The 17,074-nt window shown below is 38.7% G+C and overlaps 1 protein-coding gene and 1 long non-coding RNA gene across 8 annotated transcripts in view; one reads left to right on the plus strand and one right to left on the minus strand.

The window, feature by feature from the left end:
* GRM8 (glutamate metabotropic receptor 8) overlaps positions 1-17,074 on the plus strand; it is a 358,092-nt gene that overhangs the window by 119,658 nt on the left and 221,360 nt on the right. The gene's annotated exons all lie outside the window — the stretch shown is intronic.
* Positions 1,672-15,779, minus strand: LOC115341733. Its single transcript, XR_003923507.1, has 3 exons — positions 15,576-15,779; positions 5,777-5,900; positions 1,672-5,285 (listed from the first exon to the last, which is right to left on the minus strand). It is a non-coding gene; the product is annotated as an uncharacterized LOC115341733 (long non-coding RNA).

Here is a 17,074-nt window from a genome sequence, read left to right on the forward strand (position 1 = left end):
GTGCTTCTGATATCCTCTGCTTGTTCAGAAAACTATAAAATTATTCTACTTTGAATACATTTTTCCTCAGTACTATTTTTCAGGTTTTAAGGAGTGTACCTAGATACCTCAAATCTTCTTTCTGTTGTAAAGAAGTCTTTTTAATGGGTTCAGAAACAAGGTTTCAGAGTGTTACTTAGGATACATAATAAAAAGGAAGTTTCCAAATCGTCACGTATTTAATAACCAGTTGTGAAAGGAAGACTGAGATGTAATGATCAAGAGGGGAAGAGCATTTCATGCATAGTATGCAACGTCAACAGCTATGTAGTAACACTTTTAATTTTTACCATTTTGTCATCCTGCATGTGCTTTCCTTCTCAAGATCACTCTTAATCTCTTTTATGTGGATTTATGGGTCTGTTTCAAGAATTGTCCCTTGCAGTATTGATATCAAATATTCATGAACTGAAGAAGCATCCTTAACTTCTAGGATTCTCACCTTGCTGATAAAAAAAAAAAATCAGTAATGAAGAGTTTTAAAAATCATCCATATTATCAGATATTGTGTATTGTCTTTTCTCCCCTCCTCATATTCAGGTGGTAAGGGAGATTAAGAAGAAGCAGTATTCTAAGCACGAGAATTGTCAAAGTTGGCCCTCATACCTGCATGTGCAGCTTTAAATATAAACATGCTGCATTTTTCACCTTTCTTGTCACATATACGTGAGAGCAAATAATTGTATGTACATAACTATAGCTGAGGAAAAACTGGTCTTATAGAGGTATTATGTATATTTGTCTACCATACAAGGTGCCTTTGTGTGTCTAACATTAGGTCACTATGTCTTGCTGCTTCTATGATTATTCTTATGAAACTATTTCACACTTATTACATTCTTTTCATGCAGTCTTTCCCAACGTTCAACTTACTCCGTTACTGCTAGGATTATGCGTTGGACCATTCAGCACAATGCCTACAGTTCCTCCCGCTGTAATACCAGACTGCTGAAATAACCACACCCGTTGTTATCATCAGTAGGGTTGCTGGAGAATTTACAGTGATTTACCTTAACCTTAATGTTTGGAAAATACATTTTTTTTTTCTTTAAAGAAAATCACTCAGAACCCAAATTGAGAATTTAGAGTCAATTGAGGATTAGATACGATGCTGATTTAAAGACTGATTCAGATGCAGAATCCAGTCTAAGATTCAGATTCAAGTTTCTGTTTTGGGTTGGGTTCAGATTCTGGTGTCTTTCAGTGCTCAAATTCACTGTTATGTAGCTGGTAAGTAGAAGCATTTAATCCATATTGACTACAGTTGCAGCTAAGGCCCAGATTCTTCCCACCTCATTTTAGGTATCCTTACCTGTCTACATATGAGAGAGAGAGGGAGAGAATTGTTGAGATTTTGGGTGGGTTGAGATGCCTGTGGACAAAGTCTCTCATTTTTATATGGGCAATGATGAGACAAGAATGATTAAGGTCTTGGTGTAGGCATCTACTTCGTTACATAAAGTTAGACTGGATGCTCTTTGGGACTGTGGAAACAAAGGAGCATTTAGTCTGCATCATTTCAAAGGAGTAAAAGAGAAGTGAAGAAATGAAGACAGAAGTAGAAGGGTATCTGATGGGCAGATGTACATGTTTTATTGGCTTGAGAACATGAGTAAACAAATTGCCCAACATTTGGTGAAAAATGCCATAGATGCAATGCAAAATCATTTTTCCGAGTTATGTTAGTTGTGCAGTTGAGCTAAGAATGTCTATGTGGTATTTGAAATGTGGGTAGATAGACTAATTGCTCATTCTGTTCTCTTACTGTTGAGTTTCATTCCTATCAATTAGTTGAGCTATACACATTTAGCTCTTTTATGAACTAAAATTTTCATGCTGTTGATATCTTTCTGCTTTCATAGGTGTCTTGAATGTGGCCTATTGTACTGTTGTTTTACTAAAACAAGGCAGGAAGGCTATTGTCTTTTAGTTATTTCTTTTAGTTTACCCTTTTACAGGCTAAGATAAAGAAAACTGATTATGATGTCCAAGGAGTTCCCTTTTTGCTGACATAAAAAGGGAATTTCCTTGTTTTCCTGGTAGGCCTATGCATCATATACTACATGTGGTGGGAAACAGGGTGAAGTATGCATTGTTGATACAGGTTTGATCCTCTGCTGAGAACTACATGAAAATGAATAAAAAATGCAGTTGAAAAGGTATGGATTAAAGTCTATTAAAATATTATTTTCTAGAAATGTGAGTCTGTGGGTGTAGTGAGCAATTAGGCTGAGAAAATTCAAAGGATAGGTTACAGTACAAATTTTATTACCCTTTTAGCCTGCAGAGATAAGCAGAAAATCTTCTCGCGTGCTTTTCTTCTTTTCCCTAAAAGGACAGAATTTTGTACTCAGTACAGAAGAACATACTGTAGTTCACAATGTGATGAGGCATTCCCTGAAATGCTCTTAATTTAAGTGCTACTGGTTTGAGAATCAACAGAACATCTTTATTAGAGTATCTAAAGTAGCCAAATTAAATTTAAATCTTTGATCAACCCATCTTTAATCTGATCATTTCTCTAATAGAAAATCTAACATTTAATTATAGAGGCTTACTTTAAAGTATTAAATACCAGAGCATTCTACTGATCTTTTCTATGCGGCTTTGAAGAATGGTAATCTTGCTTCTTTTGTAACTGTCATCAGAGAACTTTTGTTAGCTTCCTTGTCTCCATAAAGCAGGCAATTTGTCCATGAATCTTCTTTGTGCACAAAAATTAGCTGCCTTTTCTGAACTTTTTAATCTTATGGACTACTTTGTAGCCCAAAAATAGAGCTAGAATTTAATAATGACAATTTTTTAAATGGCAGACGTTAGGAGCGACTAGAAGAAATTATTCTTTACCGATGAATTCTCGGTAAAGTATTCTAAAGTAATAAAAGAATAAAGGAAAAGGGCTGTGGGAGAGGATTACAATTTCTTTGTGGATGGATGTTTATTATCTGCGCAGAGAAAAATGTTGCAAGGCAGGGGTGCTGTTAAACACAGAAGTGTCACACCAAGTTGCATTCCACTAGCAGGAAGAAAGGGCACAATCACCTTTCCCTGCTCCTTGGAGACCTGAACACACATCCTCTTTCAGCTGTTGCTGGGCCAGCTAGGAGGGTTATAAGCCCAGCTACCTGGGTCAGTCTTCCCCTTCATCCTCTCATGCAACAAACTCAGCTGCTCATGGTGTTGTGTCCGGATCGTAGTAAACTCAGATTGAGCTGGGCTAGTGCAAGTAATGTAAATAGTAGTTTACTATTACCTGAATTACGACTACAGAAGCTTTTGTAGCTTGGATCGTGCTTTTGGATTGGGTTATTATTATGGTGCCACTGCAGAAACAGCGGCACTGGCAGATTGGAAAAGGCAGTGTACATGCAAGGGGTGCCCGTGGGGATGACTGCAGGTGGTGATCCCCTCCGCTGGAGTGGAGCAGGCTGCATGGTCGCTGCTATGGTGCCATGGTACTTCTGGCTCCCTGGGACATAGATTCAGATTTCTTTGGGTTACCTGCCTCCTCCTGGATATGTACGTGCTTTCAAGGTTCTTCTTGTCTTACTGCATTTCAAATGTTTCTGAAATCAAAATGTGTAGCTAATGGTATGAAGATAATCACTGGAGAATTTGAAGCCGTGGGTAGAAGAGGTATGTCTAAGTCACTTCAGTATAAGTCAGTGTCATTTTCAGTAATATTTTAATGAGACCTTGCTATTATGAATGACAATAATATTAAGGAATGTTGTGTTACGTAGCATTTCTGGTGGGACTTTCTTTATACTTAAGTCTTTCCATCTGAACCATGTCACTTTTATAAGTTTCTAAATCCCAACCAGGAAAAAAGAGTAGAAGGTGAATTTCTTATCAGTTGTAGTGTTGGTTATATCTAATGTTTTTTCTCTCCTCTTCCTTCTCCCACTCTCTGCTTTAGAAGTATCAGTTCCCCAGGGGTGTGCTTTCTGTTAATAATGTTGAAAGAATGAAGTAGGCTCTAGAGATGAGTTCAGATACTAATTTAGAGGGTAGCATAAACTTTTTCTAGTCCAATTTTTGAACTTTGTATTTTCCGTGTCTCCAACACATTCTAGAATGATTGGGATAGAAAGAACTACAGGAAGTTATTTAGTCCATCTCACCCACAGCAAGATTGACAAGACCTGTAATACTTCAAGGTAGATTTTTGTTTCCACTCTTAGATACCTCCAGTGACAGGTGTGACACAGCATCCCCAAGCACTCTGCTTGAGTGTTTTAGCTGCCCTGGTTCTATGGATGCTTTTCCTGTTTGTAACCTGAATCTTTCTTGCTGTAATTTAATCTCATTACTTTGTGCCCTTTATACCATGTGTGTAGAGAACATATTCATGTCTTTTGTCTAAGATATTTCATATAACATTGCATTTCCTCTGTTACTTATTATTGTGAATTAGCAGATAGGTGTAAGCTTTTTAAGTGTGACTAATTTGACTGGAGAATTATTGACTTAAATGTGAGAAGAAAAGAACAGTGGGCAAGATATATGCTAAAGCCAGGAGACTTATATGGCCATTTAATGATAAGAAATGCCAGTGGAAACATAAGATACTGCTGTCTGCCAGAAGCCTGCATGATAACAAATGCTATTAAGAGTGTCTTGCACTTGACCCAAGTAATTTGCTGAGAACAGGGGAGAAGCAGTACAAATGTGTAGTCATCAAGGGAAAGAGAATTTTTGTTTTTTTGGTTATTACAATAGCTAAATATGTGGATTAAATAAGTAGCTGATGTTAAGAAAACAAAACAGTTGTGATCTCCACATTTGTTAATAAATGAATATATCTGTACTTGGTTATTGTGAGATGTTGTTCAAATGATAAACTGTTCTACTACCACCCCCACCGAGTTCTCCTTCATTATATATTCCCAACAGCAAAAGTATTTTTACCAAAATCGACATGAAACATTTGTAATTTCTGAAGTGAGCATAGTTGAGATTTTTGGCACTGGTGATGTACAAACTACTTTGTAGTGATTTGAAAAGTACCAGTAATAGGATTTCTCTGCACTGCTCCTTGGTTGTTCATAGGCTGTAGAACATGTTGGAGGCAGCCATTTAATCCTGCCAGTGTCTGGAAGAGGCTTTAAAGCAGCAGTAATTGGTAGCACAGAGTAGATTAAATGTGGATTCCAAGAGTTGCCTTTACTTGCCGTCATGGTGTTGAAACATACTTGGTAACGCTTCTCATCACAACTTGGCATGCACAGTGGAGCTTCTGTTACCTGTGAGGAATAGAAGTAACTAGGTTATTTTAAAATCTGGGGAAGGGATGGTTCCTGCCACTTTTGCTCTGGATGTAAGATTTTCAGGTAGCACCATGAATCTCACGGATGTGTTTGAAGAAAAAAGATCAATGATGGGGTTGTATCATTAGCAAAACTCCTTTTTTTCGATAGGGAATTCTACAGCCCTTCTTCTGTTCTGCAGAGCTGTTGTGAAGCTGAAATGCTGTTCATTAAGGGACATCGGTCCATTTCTATATCATGGATTAGTAAGCCTGAAAACTGCTGTAATTATTTAGCTCTACCATGCAGCTTCACAGTAGTTTTCCTGGGAAAGGCTGAAAATAGTTTTTGGAAATATTTCTTGTGCTATTTCTGGGTTTTCTGCTGATGTGACATACTGCTTTGATGTCCCTTGCTACATAACAACATAATGTCATCTGCAATGACTTCACAGTGCAGAGAAAATATGGAAGTTTGCAATTGTTTACCTGCTGTGCATATTTGATGAAAAGTTTGCATGCGGGTAACTCATTCTGTTTGTCATGGCTCCCATTAATCTGAGATGCACTCTGCAGCTGTGCTGGCAACACTTCAAACAAGGGAGATTCAGACCTGTGTACTTTCAAATGAAATAATGAATTTCTGCTAATAATATAATACTAAAAAGTTGTGTAACCTTCATTAGCACATTTTCAGCATGCATTTTGTGGAGACAAAAAATAAATAAAATATCCTGAACCAATTTGCAAAAACGTCACTGATTATGATACCTGTGTGGGTGCTCTCACCTTGGGAAAGGTGATAAAGCCAGTATCTATTAGCAATGTGGGAATCTTTCTGCTATGCAGCTCTGTTTTAATACAGTGCTGACAAATGTATTCAACATATTTTCATGCTGTCCTATATTTAGTGATTCTCTGTAGTATTTGCAGCCAGTAGCTCTGTGCCTTTAGATATGGTATGCAGAAAAGACAGGAAAATATGAAAGTAAGGAAGAAAACATTCTTTTAAAATAGAATTTGTTAATGGAACCAAAACAATCCTGTGCTGGTAAGTAGAGCAAATAAGTGATGTGATACAGAAAGATTGTTTTCTTCTCTCTTGTGCATTTGCCTTTTTAATTAAAATAAGTTATCAACTAAGTACTATTTAAAGCTTTTCTCCACATGCCACAGGGCTTTCAGTGTCCTGTCATGATGAATCATTATGTATTGAAAGATCGCTATGTCAGGCAGGTTTTGCTGTTTTGCGATAGTGTTGATTCAGCAAATGTGAGATAGGAAGCCAAGCAGTAGGGTACCATTAAAATATAAACCAAGTAGTTTCAGAGGCACAATGATACCTTAATGACATGAGCAGCTGGCAGAATAGTTTTGCATTCAAAATATGAGGGGAAATAATCACTCAGTCCTCCTGTCAATCCTGCCGTGCACCTTCATAGGCCTCATGGCATTCAACTGTTTGGGAAGAGTGCGTCCTCAAAATACGGAGTAAAACTCTAATTATTTCAAGAATCGGTATGTTGTGTTGGTGGATTAGGAATAGAGAGAGATGTGATGACTCTTAAGGAATAGCAAACGTGGTGTTGACATTGCCTACATATTTTTTTATGTATAACTCAATGATGTTAAAAGAACAAATGAGTAAAAACTTGAGATATGTATAGACACTTTTCTAGCGGTCTTAATTAATATTATCCCACAGCAAAGAATCTGCTTGTAGATCAGTAGATAAACTGTGGCCTTATGACTCAGAAATGTAAGACTATGTGCATATGTTGAAATAAAATAATCTCTGTGCCCAATATTGGGCACTTTAATTGATATCCCCATTATATGACACATGTACAGCAGGACCTAGGTTTATCTGTATTTGGCAGCACTCCCATAGAATGATTTAGTTTAATTACCATCATCTGTGTAATCTGTGGGAGTTTTATGTGAATAAGAGAGAGGGTGAGGTGGACACGTAGCAGAGTGAGAAAAAATGTAGGTTTTTTTAATGAATGACAGGATTAAACTTGAATTGCTATGTTTGCAGTCCTTCTGCGTTTGCTTTCAGAAGTGCTACATTGGATGGCATAAGTAACCGTACAGGGACTTCAAGCCAATCACCAGAATTAACATTGTGATCAAAGTAGAGGTGTGTGTTGGGTATGATAGCCTATAATGAGGCCAATAAATTACATGACAGAATACCCTGAAAACAAAACCGGAGATGACTTTATATCTTCCTTGCAGGAGTAGTGTCATGGCCTCCTATTTTCTCTGACTTTGACTTAGCTGGTTAAGCAAGGCAGAAGCTTTGCTGTTTTCCATTATACAGCACAGCTGTTCAAAGGACCACATGGTTGCCTGTTAAAAATCACACGTGCTTCCAGAACTCTTAAAAAATTAAATAAAGCTGATAAATAAACATGGCCACTCCCAATCACCCACTTTCAAATCAGACATGCATAGAAAGAAGCAGATGTATACAGCTGCTGCATTTACCAAGTCTGATTAAAAATGCAGCAAGAGGCAGTCCTTCCTGGAACTTTTCTAAGAACAGTTGCATCACAAAATGCCTGTTTGTTTAGCTCAAATGTTTCACTTAGAACAATTTGGGCTTAAAAACTTTTTAGTGAATTTTATTGGTTTGTGCCTAGCCTCTTGTTGGACTTCACCATTATAAAATTTCAGGCCTTATAATCTGTGATTTTGGGGAGGGTTCAGTAACTGGACTATCTCCCCATTAGGAATGACTGCTTCCTGAAAAATTGGGCCACATGAAAATGTTATTTCACCACTGCTATTAGCAGTGCAGTAGATGGGAACAAAAGTTTCACTGAGCAGATGCACTATCTGCTCACAGTAGGCAAATATCAGCTTCAAACCCAAATTTAGATAAGAAATCTAAATTTCTTGATAACCAGACATATTGTGTTTATCTGTCTAGTCCCAGCTCGTGTCATTACTGTAAGTATTTCAGATAAAAAGAAGCATGTGCTTTCCATGTAAATAAGAGATTAATGGCAGGTTTTCAGTATTGAAGATCTTCTTCAGTTTGTAATAGCAGTCAAAGGGCTCCTGCAATTTGACTTCTTAATATAGCTTTTTTTCTCTCTCTTGTTCTTCCATTTCCTTCCTTTACAAATCGAGTACAAGTGTCTATGACTTGTACCCAGCTAAGTGCTCTTCTCCAGATACACTTGTATTGAATGCAGTTTTTCTAGAAAAGATTAGTCTCAGCATATGGCTGGAATGTAAGAGTTCCTTCCTATCATATTTAGCAATCTTGTTATTTTTTTTGGCATTAAATGTAAGTGTTGTTTTCTTGTAAGGAACATTTTCTTTTTTTCCTTGCTCTGTCTCCATCACACTTACACAATCGTGCATTTTACTTTGTTCTTGAATTGCAAGATAATGTGGATTGTGCAGAGGTTGGATACTAATTATAAAAGTTTTTCATTCATAAATGCTCAATTCTTAGGAAGTCCAGACGAATAGCCAAATCCTAATACTAACGAGCTATTCCATTGTTAGCACTTGCTGTTAGTCCTGTTAGTGTTGATTTTGTATTTGGAGTAATAAAGTCAGTAATTTTGTTCCCAAATTAAAGCATATTGGCAGATCTGCCTGGTAGAAGTTGCAGTTTTGCTGAATTGCTTATGATACTTTGAATTCTTCTTTTGCACGAGGTCTAGTCTGCAACGCAATCTGTTCTCAGAGATACATACATTAAAAACTGCCTATTTTTTCTCAAATGGGAAGATATTAACAGGTATAGAAGGCTGTATGCTGTATTGCCAGTTCACATGGAAACCAGTTAAAACAAAAAACCCCCAAACACAAACATAATATAAACTGAAGGAATGAAAAAGCAAGGAGTTTACTGCCCATCTTTAAGGATACTGCATCCTCCTCTGCCACTTTATTCTGCTACTGTGTAGTAAATCCAATAGCATGCAAATATTTCTGAATGTGAAAATATTTTTGAATTGACAAGAGCAGTGGTAAATATAATTTATCCTTGTAGTAACTAGGGAAATACTCAGTTTTGGGAAATTAGGAAAATAATAAAGCTTAAACTAATCTTGCCAGGCTGCTTCATATTTCTCAATGGGATTATTAATAGTGAAAGGGAATAGTCTATACTGCAGTCACAGCAGAGAGATGCCTCATCATTTAAAGGGCAGGGGCAGAACAATCAGAAGAAATGTAGAAAATTGGCTAAGCTGTAATTGAACATATTTGAAATTCTAAATATATGCTGAACAAATTAACAGGAAAATCCTTTGGGTTTTATTCATGTGTGAGCATGGTTGGTGGTACAGTAAGTACAAATAAATTGTTTAGAAAAATTTCAAACTTTATATTTTAGCTGCAAACATTTTCCCCTGCTGGCAGGAGCTAAAATTAGAGTAGATACTTTTATATTGTTACATAAATGCACATTTCGCAATAACTGCAGATGCTGCCTGTCCTTGAAGTAGCTCGAAGAGACATCAGTAGGTACATGTGATGACTAGGGGAACTTGCATATGATACATGTATTCCAATCAATGTTACAGAATTATTCTGTAGTTACGAAAATTGCTGTATTGTGAATACTTCTTGGTAAATGTTTATCTATATTTACTGACAAGGTTTCCAACACATACCCTGCAGCCTCGGGACAATACTTAAAATTTAATGACTGTGCTTTGACCAAAAATGAATATACTTTGTCCATCTGTAGGAAGAGGGTGGAAAATGACTAAATACAGAATAAAGAGACCAAACTTTTTATATATAGACAGACTCCCAGCATCACCTGAAAAGCGTGGCACAAAACACAGCAGGTGAGAAGAGAGGAACTGATGGGCAGAACTTTGCCACTGAGTAACCATATGTGTACATGGCTTAGCTGTTGGTCTTGCTAAGGTGAGCTGGGCTGAAAAGACTCCAAGGTTCAGAGGTAACTCTCAAGAAGCACCAAAATGTCATGAAGACACTTAAGGTACAGCTTAAAAGGATGTCAAAGTCTGCGTGTTTGCAAGACTGACCTATGTCTAGAACTGTGTATTTTTCATGCTTTAGTAGTGAACAACTTTGCTTTGATCTCTAGGTATTGAATACTTGCAGTGTGACATGGTTAGGTTGAGGAATAGCTCTCCTGCCTCTTTGGCGTGCAGGCTGGGGAGAGGACTGGCTGGTGGAGTCAGGACAATCTGTAAGGTTAGCACAGGGACACAAGCAGGGAGATGAGGGGATCTAGTTCTCAGGCAAGTGCTGCTAGGTGGGCCCTAGAAATTCTCCAGGAGGGAGCAGTCTGGTGGAAGTCTTATGAAGCAGAGCTCGATCAGACCTGTGTCAGAGCTGGTCAGTGGAACTACAGCCGCTGCATGCTTGAATGGCTCTGAAAAGTAGAGCTTTATGGGCTCTTCATGATTTTTGCTATTATATGTGAGAGTGAGGAAAAGACACTCAAAATAATGCCATGCTAAGGCATCTTGTGAAAGACAAGGTGGCATCCAGTGATTTTATGATTTGTTGGACAGCTGAAAATAACGCTACTGCTAAATCAATCTTTCATTTAATTATAGCAATATGACAACATTTTACAACTGCAAATCCTACTGCAGTTAGTAGACAGCCATATTTTTGATGACTGCTTTTAGTATTTTAGTTTATAGATACATGAGCAGCCAAGTGGGTCAGAAAGATTCAGTAACTTGTATTTCTCTGTGAACATTTGCGTTATCTCTACATCTCAACATCCTGCTTTCTGCAGAGAGCAGATGGACATTTACAGTACTTTCCAGCTGCATTTTCCAAAGTACTTACTGATAGCTTTAGCCTGCTTGAGTAGTATTTTCTGATAGGATGAACATCCTGTGCCTCCTCATGGATAACTAAGCTCAGTGGGGTGGGAGAGTGACTCTGTAGCTCTGCAATTCACCTGGGAGAGAACAGTCTCATCTCGGCTTTTTCTCTGCATACCTCGATACATAGAAATGTATACGCATCTGAGCAAAACTGCATAAGCCCTGTTTGAATGAGCACTGAGGAATACAGGGGCCTAAAGCAGGTTGGTATTATTATATTATACTGTTATGGTGTTTGCACAGAAGAACTGGCCAAGAAAAGCGTTCTGAGAACAGTAAGTACAACCTCTGTACACATCGGTTGGCTTTGCTAACTGCAGCAATGGGGATGTCAAATTGCTCCCATTCTGCTTTGAGTTCGACTCATCCCTGAAACAATGAATTCTCATCTGAATTACCTTGATCTAGATGTTGAGAGAGACTGATGTCTTGAGTCTCACAGTTTCACTGGACTCTCCTTTACTGTGTTTGAAATCCCAACAGTCCTCTGAGACTTGCAGCTCACTTATTCCAGATACAGCAAAACATGTTCTGAGCAAAAAGTGGTTGGTTGTTGCGTTTTCAGTTGTGGTTGGTTTTTTTTTTTTGGGGGGGGGGGGGGGGGGGAAGGAAGGAGGTAAGGTTTGGTTTGGTTTAGTTCTCGTTTTTACTATTTTTGGTTTGGTCTTTATAGGAGAAATACCCTAAGCCTTAATGTTGAGTTTCAAAATTGGCTTTGATACTGCTTTTAGAGTTGACATATTATCAGCAGAGGTAGGTTTCATCTTTTATTTTCTGTGATTTCCTGACCAGTAGTCAGACACTATTCACTCACAGTTACAGACTTGAGAGTGATTAGCACACAACCCTAACACCCTTAAGGATGCTCTGTGCTTGCTTGCTGCTCTGTTTAAATGGAAAGCATGGCCTTTTACAAGGTCACAAACATTTTTTCACCTTTCTTATATAAACTTTAATATGCAGAGAAGGTCACTCTTCCCAGTACCATCCTAATTCAACAGAACTAAATCTTAAGTGAACGCTTACTTAGCCTAGTGCCTGAAGCTGAGGCAATACAGAAGTACGTGAAAAAAACCACCCGATTCATATCTCTGAAGACCAAGAAAATAGACCACAAAACTTTTCTTTAAAAGTTATACTGTATATCTGATGTTACTGTGACTTATTTAAATAGTGTTTCTTTTTTTAATAGAACTGTCTAATGGTAATACAAAGGAAGGCTTTAGGTATTTGGATTTAGAGGGTTTGCTTGGAGTTCTGTGCTATACAACAAAGACTATTTATTTGAATAATGAACTGAGTTAACTTCTGCACAGTAGCTGCAAATACTTACAGAAATTAGTTACTCCTATTGGCCCACATTTTTAAATTTATTTCATAGATGTATGGAATCATTTCTCTAAAACAGTTGGGCATTATATATTACTAATTTTTGGTATGCTAGGTAAGCACTGGAACTTTAAGGTTGATTGTTGGCTGCCTCACACATTGTAGTCCTTAGATAATGCTGTGTTTGTGTGGCTGACTGACTTTGTGTTGCTTAATAATGACTAAGATTGCATTTACTCTGTCGTGGTTTAACCCCAGCTGGCAAATAAGCACCACACAGCCACTCTCCCACTCCCCATGCCAGCAGGATGGGGGGAAGAGAATTGGAAAGCTAAAAGTGAGAAAAATCGTGGGTTGAGATAAAAACAGTTTAATAATTGAAATATAATAATAATAATAATATAATAATAATAATAATAATAATAATAATAATAATAATGATGTAATGAAAAGGATAATAACAAAAAGAGAGAAATAAAGGCCAAGAAAGACGAGTAATGCAAATGAAAACAATTGCTCACCAGAAACCAACTGATACCCAGCCAGTCCCCGAGCAGTGGCCCCCCAGCCAACCTCCCCCTAGTTTTATTGCTGAGCATGACGTCCTATGGTCTGGGATACCCCTTGGGTCAGTTGGGGTCAGCTGTCCCGGCTGTGTCCCCTCCCAGCTCCTTGTGCCCCCCCAGGCTCCTCGCTGGTGGGCTGGGGGGAGAAGCAGAAAAGCCCTTGGCTCTGGGTAAGCACTGCTCAGCAGTAATGAAAACATGTCCGTGTTATCAACACTGTTTTCAGCACAAATCCAAAACATAGCCCCATACTAGCTACTAGGAGGAAAATTAACTCTACCCCAGTCAAAACCAGCACACTCGAATGTGTTTTAATTATGATTCCCTATAGGCCAAACTACAGTATCAAAGTATATGTCTTTTACGTTCTTTTGTATAATGAGCAAAGGCAAAGTCTTTAGCACAAATGGATTACAATTCCCAATACTACATGAGAATGCTTTAGAACTGCAGCATGCTTTTCTTTTGTTTGACATCCCCTTGTCCTCAATGTTTTTCTAATCCTATTATTTCCTTTCTTCAGAAGTACAGAATACAGTAACTGCATCCCTGAGAGGAAAGGACAAACTGACAAGATCACTTGCTGCATTATGCTGTGTTGATAGATTGTTTAAATCCTGCATTTGTAATGCAGATGGAAATAAACAGTTTCTGAGCAAAAGCTGATTAAAGAAATTAGTCAGAATTTTGTATCACAAAGAAATTGCTTACTTAAGCAAAATAAAAACATTGATGGGGCCCAAGTGATTAAGCAAAAAACCCCACCAAACCCCTCAAAACCCCAAAGCAAAACAATAAAAATCAAAAAAGCCTCACCAGATACAAGCCCCCAAAATGACCAGTTGTGCACTATGATGAATTCACTCAACTCTATTAATTTAACATGAGGGTAAAGAATTCTAAAATAGTCACGCCATGGGATCGCATTTCACAGACTTGAACTTCAGTTCTATAAAAGTGAGGAGGCCCTATGGTGAGAATTACTTTAACAAGCTCTAAAGCAGGATGTGTTTCAAGGAAAACAATCCAGTGAGTCAGTGTGCAAAAAATTTGCTTCCTTCATTTTCTGTCGTTATGCACATGCAGAAGCTGTGGATGTAAATGAGATACTCAACTCCTAATTAGAGCTGAGCTCTTCCACTCTCTTGACCTTTTGGCAGGTTTGGGCTTAGAGTCCAAATCCTATATTGATTTTTTGATTATTTGAGTTAGCCCTGGTTTCCATATAGGGATATTAGAATTCCAGCCAGATATGCGTGTGAACTGTTATTAGCCCAGATAGTGATCTGTTTTCTAAGCTGTTGTTTCTGGAGTGCTGTCTACTCTCCACTAACCCATCAGTAAAGCATATTTATTGAATTTACTCTATTTTCTTGAAATTTCTGTGGCCTTCCTTTCTTGCCAGTTACCGTGAATATCTAAGCTTTCATAATAAAGATCCGGTCTTTAATATACTGCCTTTGGCTTATTTAGAGTCATCCTCTGAAATGCCCCACAGGGAGCCATATTTTTACTTCACTTTCTATAAACAGAAATCTGAGTGTACTGTTAAAAAGGGAAGTTTAACACTGGAGGCAATCTGTGAATTTTAGGCTAACAAGCTGGATGTATGACTTCAGCTACAAGATATGTATAAAAAAATCCTAATTGAATAAGAAAATCAGTGTTCATAGGAGAAACAGAGGAGTATGGACTCCTTTAGGTAGCAACAGAGATACAGTTTTATACATAGCTTTTTGATATTTTGACTGACTGTTAAATACAGATAAGCTGCATATTAATCCCAGCACTTTCTTCTGGGGATGCAGTCATCGCAAAGCATCCGCCAGGCAGTACCAAACCAGCAGGTACGCAGTAAACTGCCAGAGTGCCAGCCTCTGAACTAAAAAGCAGCTGCAATAGTGACAGCGGCAGAGTCGTCCTTTGATGTAGCAGCCGGCACCAGCTCAGTGCCTCCCAGCAGAGCAGGTGAAACTGAATTTTGTTCCATCAGAGATGACAGACGGAGCCTGGCCAAAGCCCTGCTGCTCCTGGCATGGGCAGGCGCGGAGGAGGATGGAGGTGAACCAGGAGGCTGAGGGGAAAGACCCAGAGAGGCAGCCGTGTTTCTCATGCTGGGGGCTGTGGGAGGCAGGGGACAGCAAGCCCTTATGCTCAGAGGGGTCCAAATCTGCCCCCCCAGCCTGACCCCCTCCCCTAACACACAGACAGACACAGACACGCTCCCTTTCCCCTCGGCGCAGCAGCCGCAGTGCAGTCCAGGGCTCCAGCCTGGTCTCAGTAGGCAGCAGGACCACGGGCACTGCGTCATCCCCGGCTGCCGCCTGCTCTCTGTGAACCACCTTGCTTGCGGGTCTGCGCCCTCTTAGCAGTGCTTGTCACCTGGCCTGAAATGCAAATGCCAGCTAGGTGTGCTAACAAAGCTGAGGACCCCGTGCCCATAAAAGTTGAGATTTTTGGATTGAAAGCGCCCTGTAAAGGTAGTTATATGATCTTTGTTACCTTGGTATCTAAGATCCATACGATATTGATCCTTGTACCTACCACTGATGGTGTTAAGTATTTCCTTCCGTCGCAGATGAAAAGCTTCTGGGACGGTGATGTGCCTGAGGAAACATGAGAGATGAATAGCAGAGCAGCGACCTGAATCCAGGTCACAGCCCAGCCTCCTAGCCAGGAGCATGGCCTTCATTTGCTTGCAGCATCACACGTCCTCCTGGGTCTGCAATGAAGTACTGCAGTTCTCTCTTATCGCTTATAATTCTGACTTGAGCTCTGGGAATGTCTCTCAACTCCTTAAGTGTATATGATTGAAAAAATACCGGACACTGATTAGGGCGATCAGGATGTATGATCCCATTCATAGACTGACTTAGGGCTTTCTTAAAACCTCTGGGCTTTACTGCTTGCTCTACACCTACTGAAATAATATTCTCTATTTCACAGCTAATTAAGAAGCTTCTAATTTCCAGCCTAAACATGTTCATAGTCTGTGTCTATCCGTTTCTTCTTTATGTTAACATTCTGATTTGTTTAAACAGTCCTTTTGTCTTACAATATTTTTTCTGTCGTTGCTGAGAGAACCAGATGACCATAGTACGACTGAATTTGGGGGGTTTAATTCAGTGTAGAACTTCATCCTGCATGTTATGTTATGCAGAATTTAGGTAGACAGAGATATCTGAGGTACTTCAAAAACATTAATTTAGAGATACTCACAGCTCCAGTCTTTTGTAGGTGGGTATTTTACCATTTCATAGAGTGCAGCCAATTGCAGCATTGGTGCATCTCACCCTTGAGAGGCCTTCTTTATTTGACTTTAATGTGTTGGCTTTTTTTTAATATGTAACCTAAAAGCATAACAAGGTACAAAATCTGAATGTAGTTTAGTACCTGGTTTTATGTTCCAAGGTCAATGATTGAGAGTTTGAGTAACAGTCTTTAGCTGCCTACACTTTCAACAACCAGAAAGATGTCTTAAAATAACAAGAACCTGATATTAGTGGACGCTTTAAAAGCTTTGCTCTGTACAAACCATTGCAAGGCTATGGCACAGTTCCATAAATAGTAGAACTTATGAAGATTGTTTTCCTGTGAATTTGCATCTTTATATTAATTGACTTTGGTGTCACTGAAGGCACAGTATCTTATCAAAGCTCTTCTGGCAGTTCTTTTATAAGGATTTTTGTTTCTCCTTATCACCACATTTGAAGTGCCTGGAGTTATTTCCAGGTGAACTATGGGTCTGGCTTGTCTTCCCATCTCCTAATTTAAAAATATCTTGTTAAATATTATTAAATTTTTTTCAGTCTGTTAGCCAGTTATGAGATGGCATACAATAAGATTGCATTATTCTTATTTCCATCAGTGAGCAGACTAAAAATGTGATATTCGCAATTGTATTATCAAACATAGCTGTACTGATGATCAAGGAACTATGTTGATTGACACCATCCAGGGTGTATTCCCATACTGTCTAAACAATGCCAGTGCAGGACTTTGCCTGAAACTTAAACAACTTCTTCCCTACCTAGGGTGTGATT

The sequence above is a fragment of the Aquila chrysaetos genome, chromosome 5 (genome assembly GCF_900496995.4).
Source record: "Aquila chrysaetos chrysaetos chromosome 5, bAquChr1.4, whole genome shotgun sequence".
NCBI lineage: Eukaryota > Metazoa > Chordata > Aves > Accipitriformes > Accipitridae > Aquila > Aquila chrysaetos.